Raw genomic sequence first — 15,195 nt, forward strand, 5'->3', positions numbered from 1 at the left:
CTATTTTGCTTCTAAGTATAATACATTCGAGGAACCACAGTTGGAATTAGCATGTTTGCCCGTCCCTAGCACAGTCCATTTCGAGTTAGACCTCGTACATGATGAACCCCCAAAACTGCGCGATTTTGTTTTAAAAACTATATCTTCTGTAAAATCCAGGTTTGGGGGTAGCTCATTTTGTTTCACAGTTTCACGTGCATTTTTTCCATTTTATTATTGTGTGAAGCTGTTGAAACCTCTACACTTTGTCTTTTGGGTTGATCCTCAACTCTTTAGACTTTTGGTGTATGGTGAATTTTTGTATATAATCCAGTAGATAAAAATTTTAAAAATCCCTTTGTTCATTTTGTATATATTTTGCTAATCCAATATGATCTCGGCTGAAATATGTTGGATTTTTGCCCTGAATAACGGAGTTTTAATTCTGCTTTCGCCGAAATCGGGTATTCTCTCTCCTTTTACTCTACTCAGCATGTCCCTTTCCATATGTTGCATTTTAATTCTTTCCATATTTTGAAACATTGAGGACAATGTTTAGTTTAGGTTTGGGGGTATAGAGTAGATACCATGATAATATGCCATAATTGAAAACAAAACTCCATCTTTTTGAAAAAAAAATTGAAAAATTCCAAAAAAATTGAAAAAATCAAAATTAAAAAAAATTAAAAATTGAAAAAATCATAAAAATGGAGCTCATTTACCTTGAAATGTTGACTCTTGTGCAAATATGTAATTATTAGGAGTCTTAGTCTAGATATTTAGGCACCCTGATTCTAGCACAATTCACATAGTGATAAGAAATTTGCACGCGCACGATCTACCAATACATGTATAGCCTCGATCTTCAAGGTGTTTGATAGGAAGTCACGATTGCCAATCACTTTAGAATACTGAACGAAACTTGACTAGCTTGTTCTTTGGTTGGTTGGGATAGAAGGTGGAGGTTACATTAAGAAAGACAACCATCGAATTTAACTGGGTGCATCAAAAAGGGCTACCTCTTGCAAAGTGTCATGTAATTTTTTTGTTTCTTTTTGTTATATATCAAAAGAGCTACCATATGTAAAAATCAATTTCAAGTTCTTGTGCAAAAAAAAAACAAAAAAAAAACGATGTATATATTCAGAAAAATACAAAAAAATCAAGTATTTATCAATTCCATTCTCTCTTGTTCCAAAAATAAAAGAGAGTAGTCAATGTAAATAAGAGTCATGTAAAGAGTCATCTTTTATGTTTTATTGTAATAAGCAAGGAAGGGTGTATGCCATTGATGTACAACGCGAGTAATTGTGAAATACCTCCAACTCATTCACAATTCTCGTAAAGTCCGGACAGCTAGCTAGATTTCGACCTTGGTTCTTAGCCTGAGAAACTATCTCTTGGTGATTAGTAGTCATAACATCCGATCTTTCTTTACACATGTGTAGATACACTTTACACTCTTATCACATGTCTTTATTTGTTATCAGTGCTAGGATTGTGCCTTCGATAGCTAGATTGACATCTCCATTTTGCTGTGAGCTTAACTGACTTGCACATGTCACATTTGATGGAATCTGAGCTTATATTTTGACCTAGAACTTTGTAGGTACGTTCTAAGCAAACCTTCACGAGACTTCAACTCGTCCACTAGGGACACTTAGTGGTTTAAAAGGCTTAGTGCATACGCTAAATGCATTCGAGAGACCAGCGACAGTGGTATAGGTAGGATTTCCTTAGTTTTGTTTTACTTGAGGACAAGTAAAATTCAGGTTTGGGGGTATTTGATGAGTGCTAAGAAGTGCATATTTCTATATATTTTTATTGGCATTTAACTCATCCTTTGTGCATTAAATTCTACATTTTACCCCATATTCTGTATTTTCCTTGTTTTTAAGATTAAATATTTTTATTAATTAATTTTGCATTTTTAGGTAATAAATAAAGTTGGATGAATTGCGGAGCGGAAAAGAGCAGAAAAGTAGTGAAAGGCCGGGAGGAATTACGCAAATATCTCAACCCAAGCCCGCCTCGGTTCTCAGCCGTCAGATCGAAGCATTTCAGCATCCTACGGTCGCTCCATTATCGCACATCAAACTCCGAAGTCCTCGCTTCACATCGCAGCGCCCATCTCAATCTTGAGCCGTCCTTTTTGCTGCATTTCCTCATCCTACGGTCTCTCCAATATCTTCCCATCTCACCGTTGGATCCACCTACCATCTTCACATCCGACGCGTTTCCTCGCAAATCATCACCCCTTGCCACACCCGCTCAACACCCTAACTTCCAAACCCATCGACCTCAAGCCAAACACTCCCTTCTCCCCAAACTGTCGACCTCTTCTTCTCTTCCCCAAACTTCCTCTCTTCCATCACCTGTGTAGATAAACTTTACACTCTTATCACATGTCTTTATTTGTTATCAGTGTTAGGATTGTGCCTTGATAGCTAGATTGACATCTCCATTTTGCTGTGAGCTTAACTGACTTGCACATGTCACATTTGATGGAATCTGAGCTTATATTTTGACCTAGAACTTTGTAGGTACGTTCTAAGCAAACCTTCACGAGACTTCAACTCGTCCACTAGGGACACTTAGTGGTTTAAAAGGCTTAGTGCATATGCTAAATGCATTCGAGAGACCAACGACAGTGGTATAGGTAGGATTTCCTTAGTTTTGTTTTACTTGAGGACAAGTAAAATTCAGGTTTGGGGGTATTTGATGAGTGCTAAAAAGTGCATATTTCTATATATTTTTCTTGGCATTTAACTCATCTTTTGTGCATTAATTCTACATTTTATCCCATATTCTGTGTTCTCGTTGTTTTCAAGAATAAATACTTTTCTTAATTAATTTTGCATTTTTAGGTACTAAATAAAGTCTGGTTATCTCACGGAGCGAAAAGAGCAAAGAAACGGCAAAGACTCTCGCTAGGAGGAAGGGAAGAATGATGTTTGCAAGCGCCGGATCAACGAGAAGTGGGCTTGAAGAGGAAGAATTGTTCTTAAAGAAGTGGGCTTGGCATACCCAAGGCCCAAAACCCTCACCCAAACCCATTTTCTATAACCAAAACCGCCTCCATTTTCAGCCGTCAGATCGAAGCATTTCAGCATCCTACGGTCGCTCCATCATCGCACATCAAACTCCGAAGCCTCCGCTTTACATCGCAACACCCATCTCCATCTTGGGTCGTCCGTTTTGCTACATCCCTTCATCCGACGGTCGCTCCACGCTTACCTCCGTATCGCCGTTGGATCCACCTACCATCTTCCCATCCATCGCTCCTTGTCGCAGATCATCAAACCCCGCTGCACCTGACCAACACCTAAACATCAAATATCTTCACCTTCAGCCAAACACTTCCTTTCCCCAAAACTATCGTTCTCCCCGACCATTGCAGAGCTCTGCAACTCCATCTCTTCACCCATCACCCTCTGCGCCACCATCTCCATACCCTGTCCATCACCAAAAACCCCATAAACCCATTCCCTAGTTGCCTCTCTTTCTCGTTCTTAGCACCCACACACCCTAGGTGCTACAATCAAGAGAGAGATGAAACTAGGGTTTCATCACAGTTGAAGAGGAGACCCAAATCGAGGAGTTGATCGAGCAGATAATAGCAGAAGAGAGATGGGTTCGACAGAGGAAACAAATTCAGGGCATGGGTAAGTTGAGTAACCCAAAAAAAATTGTCTACTGCTACTTTTTGTGTAACCCTAATTTTTCTTTTGGGTATAAATTGAAGAACTGTAACAACATTGAGTCATCTCTGGGCTAGACAGTGAACAATATTTTGAATCAATTTTCATTTTTCCAATTTCTATTTTAGCAACAGTTGATTGTGTGTAACCTGTATGCATGTTGTCTCTTAATTTAGTTTGTTTGATGAATGCTGTTGTTATACTCATGTCTAGCATGAGCTAATTCACTGCAACTAAGGCTCTGATGAAGCCTAGTGCACTGTTAGATGATGCATGGTTAGGATAGTTTTCTTAATGCCTGTTTGCTTGAGCAATGGGAAGTACTCAGTGCTCTGGCATGCCTGTGATTGATTGTGCTGTCAAAAGACAGTCAATGCTAGGGGCATATCAGTGAGCAAGCTGATTTTCATCTCATTCTAGATGTATGCATAGGAACTCCAACTAAACCTAGATTGCATTGCTTGATTAGGGCACAAGGTGGATTCAATTGCCTTAGTAACTTCACACAATTCTGCATCTTTCTCTTTATCTGTCACTATTGCTCAATACCCTTGCCTTAGGCTGCTGCCTTTGTTTCACTACCACTCTAGACCATTGTCACTGTCACCATAGTTACTGCCCTTAGCTCACTGTAAACTTTAGCTAGGAAAACTTCTTGTATGCTCCTACTCCCTGTGGACAAACCCCTACTCATCCCTATACTATAAAACTTGGCCTTGTATACTTGCAAGTTCTGTGTGCTCCCCATTTCCACACCAATGCTCTTCATGGCCGGAGCACATAACCCATGATAAATAAATAAGAAAGAGACGGGGTTTCTTATTGATCATCACCAGGATTACGTACAATAACATATATATATATATATATACATGGAGAGACAAAATCCTATGCATCTAGTTGCCGTACATATATGGGTGATAGGCCCTATAACAAAGCTTGTGAAATTTATTTAATTTTTTTTTGATAAGTGTGAAGTTTATTGGAAAGGGGAAATTAGTAGGGCTGCACAAGAACCGGTCTACACGACCTGAACCGGAGTAGAACCGGAAAAACTGGACTGGTACCGAACCGGAACCGGCTTGACCGGTACAGACACCGGTTCTGAAATTTGAGAACCGGACTAGACCGGTACAGACACCGGTTCTTGGGGAGAACCGTACTTGAACCAGACCATCTGTACCGGCTATTATTAGCCATTGAGATCTATCTAGGTTTTTAATCATAGCCGTTGAGATCTAGATAGGATGTCGAGAAGAAAAAAAAATGGAGAAGCATTCTTCAGTTCTTTCTTCTTCGTTTCTTCTTCTCACTCAGCGACAGCATCATTTTCTCGATTCTCTTATGGTTTGAATCGAGATTGAATATCAGTAATATCAGTGGATCACCATCTCTATCAGGATTCAGGTCAGTATTCTTCTCCTTAGGCTTTGAAACTTTGAATCGTTTGATTGTACATTGATTTCTATTGAACCCTAGAATATTGATTTTTTTGACATAATCTCTAGCAACCTTTTTGATTTTATGAAGTTCAAATCATGGGTATGGTTCTAATTTCAGTTTTATGATCCGAGTTTTGATTGTATTGATTTTTTTAGGGTTACTGTACATCTGGTTGTATTGATTTTTTTAGGGTTTATTTTTTTCCTTTTATTTTGTTTTGGTTTGTCTGATTGTCTCTCAGTAGAATTCCTTTTCTAATTTCAGTTTTATGTTCTAAGTTCGTTTGTATTTTTTTTTTCTTCAGATATTGAGAAGATTAGTCCAAAGGCCAAAGCAGAGAAGAAGGAAGAATTAGATTTTTGGGGTTCTCAAGTACTGCACAATGGCTTGTGGTAAGCTCAATTTCTACTCAACTCTTATATAAAGAAACAAGCAATAAGAGTTCAGTGCATATTGATATGGATCACAATGAAGTTTAGCTATTCCTTGGCTTTACAATAGGATTTCATTTTACTCTCATAAATGAAGGATCAGCAATTTATGCAATTTGATGTAATTTGAAAGTACATATATGATGGGTTTCTACAAGGGACACACTAAGTTTCTCTTCTTCTTGAAACATACTTACAATAACAAATTTCTGCAGTTTTTATGGTGAGGTAGATGCTTAAGCTTTAAAGAGCATGATCAGTTTGGGCTTAACAATTTCTGCAGTTTTGTGGAAATGCTAGCTTTTTACAACTTTTAAATGTCACCGATTTCCATTTATTAGCTTACACTGTTTACTGACTACTGTTTCTTGTGCAAATTTACTTACTTGTTAATTTCCTCTTTAACTATAAATGAATTTCAGGCTGAACCGCTGAACGCTTAAGGATCGTGATGTGTTTCAGGGCAGCAGGTGTTACAAAATACCCATTAAAGACTTAAAGTACTTCAGAGTATGTAAACTAGCTTGTATTTCATTAATTTTACTCTTTCAGTCATCTTCGTTGTAGTCAGGGATATGAGTGGGGAAATGATGAGTTCTTTGTGAACAAGTCTCATACGTTCTGCATCTTTCTTGAATTTATTTTTTCTCTTTCTTAGCTCCCTTTCTTAAAAATGCAGTTACTTCTCTCTCTTTGCCACTGGAAATTAAAATAAGAAGTGGAAAGGAAAAATTCAAATCTGTAAACAACAATGTAACATTAACAAACCCCTTTTCGAGTCCTAGTTGTAGAGTAAATGAGAGTTTTTAGAGGTGTGATCAGTGTTAGTTAGTACTCCAATCAGACTAGTACCGTACTGAGTAGAGAGACCCATGAAGTGCGGGGCAAATGGGTTCCGATTGTTGCAATCTCAAGGCCTCGGTCAATTAATGCTAACATATCATTAACTGCATTGCTAGATGACCATATATATAATACCATTGGTTGATTATTATTTGTTTCTAATACTCTATAATGAATGTTGGTATAATCTGAATGTAATTGGTTCTGTTATATGTTTGTTAGATGACCACATCAACTGCAACTCCAACTACAAATGCAACTGCAACTCCAACTACAAGTACAACTCAACAAACAGAAGTTGGATCATCCTCTCAAGCTGCATCTCACACAAATGAATCTGAAACTGCAACTCCAACAAGTAAAGGCAGAGCTGAAGCAGTTGAAGTTGGTGATAGCAAAAAGAAGCACGACAGAGTGAGATCAACTGTTTGGTTGGAAATGACTAGGATAAATGATGAATGTGATGAATGTCGTTATTGCCACAATAAATACAAAGCTCACAATGACAATAATGACACTTTTGGATTGCGAAAGCATTTGAATAGATGTCTAAAGAATCCTAATAGGAAGAAAGAAAAGGGACAACCATCTCTGTTGATGCCACCCCCAAAACCAGGTCAGGATGGTAAACTTATTGCTCATACTTACAATTATGATAGCTTAAGAAGGCGTCTTGTTGAGTGGAAAATTAAGGATGAAATTCCTTTTAGAAAAGTAGAAGGGTCAGGCTTTGTGGCATTGATGCAAGAGGCACAACCTAGGTTCAAGGTTCCAGCACGTATGACAATTTATAGGGATATGTTAAAGATGTATGTAGAAGAGAAGAATAACCTAAAAACTTACTTCTTGACATCTAAGCAGAGGGTATCTTTGACAACTGACACATGGACATCACCAAATAATTTTAATTATATTTGTGTAACCGCTCACTACATTGATCAGGACTGGAAACTGCAGAAGAGAATACTCATGTTTTTTCAAGTTGAAGGTCACACAGGTATTGCAATCGGTGAGAAGTTGGTGGATTGTTTGGAAGATTGGGGTCTAAAAGATATATTTGGTGTCACTCTAGACAATGTCAGCGCCAACACAGTAGTTATGGATCATCTGAAGCAAGTTGTTACTAGCTGGACAAGATCACCAATCAGAGCTAAATATTTACATGTAACATTCTCATTTCACATCATTAATTTATTTTGGAATTTGTCACATGCATCTTATGAGTTATGACTAATTTTTCTTGATTATTTGTTTATTGTTATCAGGTGAGGTGTTCAGCCCATGTTCTTGCTCTTGTCATAAAAGATGCAGTACGACTCTTTAATGAATCTGTTAAAAGGATAAGGTCAGTTGTAAAATATATTCTTGGTTCTCCTTCTAGGTATTAAAAGTTTAAACAATGTGCTTCCCTAGCAAAGGTATATTACAAGAAAACACTGAATTTAGATGTATACACTCGATGGAATAGCACTTACTTGATGTTAGAAACTGCTCAAAGATATGAAAAAGTTTTTGCAATGTTAGCACAGATTGATAAGGACTTTCAAGAGAGGTTTATTTTTGAGCAAGACAAGGAATCTGTTTTACCATGTGATGCTGATATTGAGGAAGCTATAGCTAGTGATGATATCTTGGAAGAAATGGTTGAGGATATAGAAGAAGATGAAGAGGTTGAGGATATGGAAGAAGAGGTAAATAAGAAGAAGAAAAAGAAAGTAAAGACTCATGCTCCTTATGCAGAAGATTGGGCTTATGCTAGAGGTCTTGTGAAGTGTTTAACGGTATTCTTCGATGGAACTGTCAATTTTTCTGCTTCTACACAAGTCACTGCTCATTCTTTCTTATGGGAGTTGGTATTCATCCATGAACAATTAATTGAATTTAGAGAAAATGTAGCATCAGATCCATTTATTGCACGTATATCTCATCTTATGTTTGCCAAGTACAATAAGTATTGGGGTGTGTACGAGAAAATGAATCATGTTATGTTTTTGCTCAATTGTTGGATCCAAGAGAGAAACTAAAGGGGCTAGAATTTACTCTTAACTGTTTGTTTGAAAACAATTTGTGGGAGGTTCAAAGAATCATGAGAAAGGTGAAATTAGAATTTCAGGAACTCTTTGATGATTATAGTTCAGTGTATTCAACTCATGAGGAAGGGTCATCTAGTGTTGCTTCGGTAGTTGCCAGTTCACTTAGCACGCCATCTCAAGGGTTGAAATCAAGAATTCAATCAAGGAAGAGACAACATTGGGACAAACCAAGTTGTGTTGAAGAAGCAAGAACAACGGAGTTATATAGGTACTTGAAAGATGTGATGATGGATGGAAAAATGCGTGAAGTAGATCAAGATGATGACTTTGACATATTGGCTTGGTTGCAGGCTAATGAAAACAGGTATAAGGTACTGTCCTACATTGCAAGAGATATATTAGCCTTGCCTGTGTTTTCAGTATCCTCTGAATCAGCTTTTAGCACCGGGAAGCGCATGCTTACTCCATGGAGAGCTTCTATGTCTACAAAGACAGTTGAGGCATTGCTCTGTACACAAAGCTATTTGCAAAAACCCATTGCTCTTGATCTTCTATGTGATTATGTACCTGATGATGATGGTGAAGATGCGGCAGGTACTTATTTAGGTTTTTCTTCTTTTTTGTTTTCTTTAATAGTAATTACTTTTATTGTATTGACTGAATTTTAATTATTTCTTCTTGTTTATTTTTTTTTGCCTGTTGCAGTCATAATTGAGAATTTCCTAAAAGCTTGAAGTTTATTTCTTGGCTCCTTGCTAAGAAATGGAAGGTTGGTAACTTTCTTTATCTTTCTTGCTGTCCTTTTTGAAACATAATTTGGATTCATTTCTATATCAAATTCTGATTACTACTATGTAATTTATGGAAATGAATGCAGGCTAGGATTGCAAATTGCAAGTGCAGGCTTTGCAACCATCCATTTTCGTTTGCAATGGTCACATTTCATTTCTTATCGACTTGCCGTAGACAGACTTATGGTTGTGCAAATGTTCTTTTTTACTTTTTAGCAAACTGAACTTATTTTGGATTGTTGTTTTGAAGTTATGGAAATGTTGAACTTAAGTATGTATGCAACCTGAACTTATTTTGGATACATTGATCATATGGAAATGTTGTATAACTTAGTATTAATTTGTAACGTTTTCCGGGTAAAAAACCGGTAACGGTCTTGTACCGGACCGGTACCGGCAGTACAGGTACAACACCAGGTACAAGTACAGGTACCGGTACTCAAAAGAGGTACCGGTCAACACCAAGTACAGACACCGGTTCCATAAGAGAACTGGTCCGCACCGGAGTATGTGCAGCCCTAGAAATTAGGGGGAGACCCAAAAAAAATATTCTCGTTCTTAGGCCCACAATTAATTTTGTATATCGTAACACCCATAATTATATGAAATTATTATATGAATCAATACATAACTGGTTATGCATACTATCTTTTCAGGCATAACTCGTTACACAGCCTAATTTTTCAGAGGTATAATTGGCAGCGCAACTTGGACATAACATATCTAAAAATCCGCGCCTTAGAATTTTACAAATTTTATATCGGTGGAAATCTTTTTAAAAGAGCTATGCAACGAGTACAAACAAGAATATCAAATTTTTGTTTTTAACGAAAAAATCGGAGGTGATCCTAATTTTAGGTATTTTTTTTGAAAAGTTGATACTTAACCATTATGCAGTCACCAAAAACAATGCATAAAACATTCTACAGACGTATAACGAATTATGCAACCATTTTTTCGACTGCATAACAAGTCATGTATCTGCATAACAAAGTTATGCTTCTATAACAAGTTATGTAACCATTGTTTTGGTTGATTTTAGCCGTACATATAAAAAATTGATGCATAATGCAGTATGCATCCATATTTACGGATGCATATCAGGTTATGCATCTATTTTCTCGATGCATAATGCGTTCCGTAGCCATATTTTCGGACGCATAACAGGTTATGCAGGTTTTCTGGACAGCATAACAAGTTATGCAACAAATTTTGTAGATGTATAACAGGTTATGCATCCATTTTCACAAATTCATAACATGTTATGCAGACAGTTTCTCGACTGAATCACATGTTATGCAGTCATAACCACATCATCATCTTCTTTTATGTTTCATTAACTCCCACGCAAACCATTATCTTTCAGTTATTCGGGGGCTCTTGGTCAAAATCATGTATTTACACCATCATCTTCTTTCATGTATTTACACTATCATCTGCAATTAAACCATCTTCACAACTCATCCAGTATTGCTTACTCCAACTCAATTCACGGCTGAGAGTTTCATAAAAATATGAAATTCATTTGAAAATCTTCATTGAAACAAGTTTTGATTATAAATCTATGATGACCAAACCATGTTCTACAAACCCATTTAGGGATTTTTGCTGCTACCATTAATAACATTAGTGAATTTAAATTGTAATGAGGAGAATCGGTAGTAAGAGGGTTCGTCGTTAATTCGAAGAAGAAGACGATTTGGTGCTGCTGTTGAGATCAATCGATTTTGGCATGAATTTTTTCTCGAAATCAATCGAATCTCTCTCTTTTTCTGAGATTTAGGTATAGTGGAGAAGAAGAAGAAAAAAAGACGAAGAAGAAGAAGGAAAAAAAGAAGACAGAAACATAATTTTATATATTTTGGGTTTGAGAATAATTTTCTTCCAGAATTTGAGTGCGCGCCTGTAATTTCGGGAGCGTGGGTTTCACAATAGAAACATCGGGAAGAATGGATTTCCATGTAGTTTTCACTATTGGAAAATCATGTTACTCACTGTTAGACTATTTATAATTATAAGTTTCGTCCATTTTTTTTTCTACTGCCTTGATTTTAAGAAACGACACAAGGTATAGAATGTCACATTCTTTATAGGAAATTTGAAGGCCAGAAAGATACATTTGTCCAGCCTTTTCTTAATATGTATTTGAGAATTTCAAGAAAGATATAGCGGTTCTATTTCCAGGGCCATGTCATTTCAAGACCTTTGAGAAAGCTATCTGTTGATGATTTGACAACACATTAGGGTATATAGTCTTAGTATCTTTTCAGATAAGATTGTATCTTCATTGGTCTTATGGGTACGTACCTCTTGCACAATTCCTTGTAAAAGTGATAATAATAATTGAGTCATGGTAGACACACCACAATATGCACGGAAGAATACACTTCCGGGGAATCCACCACCATACCTTACTTTCAAATGAACTGGTCGCACAATTGGTTGGATGTGGAAATCCCTATTAATCTATTTATAAGCTTCGTCTATCTTCTATCCGGCTGCTTTGATTTTAAGGTAATCCCCAGAGAAAGTTTTTAACTTCAACCCATTGATAAATTGAGATAATAATATTCAAAGGCAAGAAAAACACTTTAGACCCCGAGATTTTGGAGGAAAGCTTATAAAAAATTATGTTTGAAAATTAGAAAGAATTTATGGCGTGTTTAGTTGGAAGAAATGGAACGATAGTACAATTCCATTCAAATGTGTGGTGAATAGAAATAATGAGAAATTGGATTCTCCTAAAATAAATGAATTCAAAGCCTATGAAGGGAGGCGGGTTTATGATTCCCACTCCTCGGATAATAGGATTCTTGGAATATATTTGACACAATTAATTCAATACAGTTCTATGAGTTTCTAATACAAGGTGTATATATTCCAATACATTGATATATCAACACGATATATCAGTGCTGATATATCAATGAATTGGAATATATACACCTTGGATATAACCTTGTCTTCGGAAAAAAAAATACATTGATATATCTCTCGTATGGAAACAGCAACAATTTTTTTCCATGAAGCACTCTATTTGAATGTAACTCACAAGAACCACAAGAGCCGGAGATGTCAAAATTTATCCTGCCATAATCTCATATAATAAAATTTTAAAAAATAAAATGTGCTGAAGTTATGGACGCTCATTGTAAGTTTAGTAGATTATGGACTAAACCATAAGGCCTAAAGACGTAAAAATGTCGAAGTTAGTATCTACTCGACATAGTGCCACATGAAAATTTTACTATTCCGTTCCATATAGATCAAAAAGCATCACTCTCCCGGACTATGTGCAATTTGACCCGCAGGCACCCAGCAAGTAGGATGATGGTTCTTCAAAAATGGTGCATGTTGGAAAGTAAATGGTCGAGGCCGATCAACCCGGCAGGGGAAAAAAAATTTCGTTTCGACAAACCAAATTGCATCGTGATGTTATTTCCATTCTACACGTACAGAGCACAATGCATCATAGGTGGAGTACAAGAGAGGAAAATGGTAAGTAAATTTGGCCCTTTGGTGAAGTACCCATCTCAATTGTATGAATCTCCGAAACCAATAACTTTATGAGTTTTTGAGATACTTAAATCAAATGAACAGGTCACGCAACTTGCTAGATTTGAAAAGCCATGTCACTTTTTTGTGTGGGTGTGCTATTCAATTCCCTTTTTTCCATCTCACTACAATCTAAACCACCATTTAGATTTAGATTCACACTCAAGTAAATATAGGGTTCACCATTTCCGGTTGTGTATATGTATTAGTCTTGTATATCGTCAGTATCTTTAAACTGACAGAAATGTTAGTCTATTTATGTGAGTCCTGTATCTTTAACAGCGCGGTGTTGTGTCGATCTTTTGAATCCTACAATGTAATGTTTGGGGTTTAAATCCGTCTAAATAACTCAGATCATTGTTAGGGTTTACACAATCTATAGTTTCTAAATTTCTCATAAGGTAGTATTGAAATACATCTTATATTTTTATTTTTATTTTTAAAGAAAAATTTATATGGAAAGAGAAAAGGTTACACCATATCAATAAGAAGGAAAGATTACAATTACATCACCGTCCACCAATGACTTCCTATCCGCCCAGAGCTGACTGAACTAAAAGTGTCCAAATCCCAACTCCATATTGAAATGACACCAAATATCTCTTATATTGAAATCACAATTAATTTGAGCGTTTCTTCGATTATTTCAATGGAAATCTTTTAGAACTGGTTTAATACTCCACAAGAATCACAAGGCGCGGGAGATATTTTTTTTTTGACAAACCTGATTTTTCATTAAAAACAAAAGCAAAAAAATAACATGCGGTGGCCGAAGTAGAATACCGGCCAAACCATAAGGGCAAAGCCCAAAAGACACAAAAATGTGTAATTTAATAACGATCAAAAAGGTGTCGTAGTCTTGGACAATTTGATGCGTATAGGCACCTACGTAGGATGGTTCTTTGAAAATGGTCGGTGTTGGAGAGTAAATGGCCGAGGCCTATCAACATGGCCTTATAACCATCGTACTCTCTGCTCCTAACCACATCCTGCAGTTGGCACTGCCAGTCCTAGATACAGTGTACTTGTTATTTTCCTTCCACCCATACAGAGCACACAGAGCAGAATGTGTCATTGGTGAAGACAAAAGGTAAGTTTGGGTCTTTTGATGAAGTACTCGATCTCAGTTGTATGAATCGTGATATCTTCCAGAAAATGATAATTTAATGAAGTTTTTGGGATACTCAAATCAAATGAACCGGTCACACAATTTGCTAGGTGTGGAGAATCATGCATGATTATTTTTTATAGTCTGTTTATAAGTTTCGTCCATTTTTTTTTTCCTTCTAGTGCTATAATTTGATTTTATGTAGGTCAAATGGCATACGAATATCAGAATGTACAAACTTATTAAATTTTCCATAAAGATTATTCGAAATAACAAAAAAAAAAAAGAAAAAAAAACTTCCGAAATATTGAAGAAAACTTTACTTTTTTTTACTTAATATTGTAGGAAACTTGAAACAGGGATAGTTTTTACTGATTTGTAGAATTTTGTTATCGATACTGTATTGATGATTTGGGTAATTTGATGATCAGGTTTCTGAAAATCGTAATTTTCAGAAACCAAAAAACTTATATGTAATTTAGACAAAAAAAATATAACTTGATATATTTTCAGCTAGTTTTCTTTGTTTATGTACTCTGTTCTTCCTTGCACATTCGTGCCTTGTCAACACTGAATTTTGGAGATAAGTATTGATGAGGGTTATCATGGAACCATTTTGAAACTACCGTAACACTTCATAGCGCATCACTGACGTCATTTACAGAAAAAAAGATGATCTATATTTTCGTTTACAACACTGAGCTTTCATCAGTCCAGTATATTTTAGAAATATTTTAACTCGTGGCATATCAACTCTTGGGCCATTTGCAATTTAACTCGTAGTCGTTGGCCACGTGGCCACCTAATTGATAATTTTTTGGAAATGGTTGTTATAGAACCATTTTTTAGTGACCATGATTTTTTTGAGGGATCATGGTTTTATTTTGGGTAAGAATATTAGAAATAAATCTAGGTCACCCCTTATCTAGATATTTATGTTAATACCTAAATTACCCTCCTGATTAATTTTGGGTAATGATTAGTTAGTGTAATGATTTGTGAGATGATTAAGTTAAAGATAATTAGTGAGATTAAAAAATCAGATGGGTTTCTTTTTAAAAGAAATAAAATTATTGAGAGAGTAAAGTTAGAGAACATGAAGAAGGAAAACATGAAAAACGATGGATTTTACCAACCACAAGCAGAGGAAGGGTATTTGGGTACCCAAGTATGCTTCAAACTTAGATAATGTTGGTTGAATTGTTCCAAATTTTCAAAAAACTGTAAATTTTTAGAGTAGATTTGGGCTTGTTCGGTTACCTTATGTGAAAAACAGGTTACTGAACTCATCTCAAAGTGTAGTTCGGTTAC

General features: G+C 36.1%; 2 long non-coding RNA genes across 2 annotated transcripts; both read left to right on the plus strand.

Moving 5' to 3' along the window:
* The first annotated feature begins 5,027 nt into the window (after positions 1-5,027).
* On the plus strand, positions 5,028-6,006 carry LOC113285503. The gene is made up of 3 exons (XR_003328691.1): positions 5,028-5,087; positions 5,428-5,515; positions 5,977-6,006. It is a non-coding gene; the product is annotated as an uncharacterized LOC113285503 (long non-coding RNA).
* Positions 6,007-8,992: 2,986 nt separating this feature from the next.
* Positions 8,993-9,363, plus strand: LOC113290331. Its single transcript, XR_003331589.1, has 3 exons — positions 8,993-9,024; positions 9,136-9,199; positions 9,308-9,363. It is a non-coding gene; the product is annotated as an uncharacterized LOC113290331 (long non-coding RNA).
* The last annotated feature ends 5,832 nt before the right edge of the window (positions 9,364-15,195 follow it).

The sequence above is a fragment of the Papaver somniferum genome, chromosome 6 (assembly GCF_003573695.1).
Source record: "Papaver somniferum cultivar HN1 chromosome 6, ASM357369v1, whole genome shotgun sequence".
In the NCBI taxonomy this organism is placed as follows: Eukaryota; Viridiplantae; Streptophyta; class Magnoliopsida; order Ranunculales; family Papaveraceae; genus Papaver; species Papaver somniferum.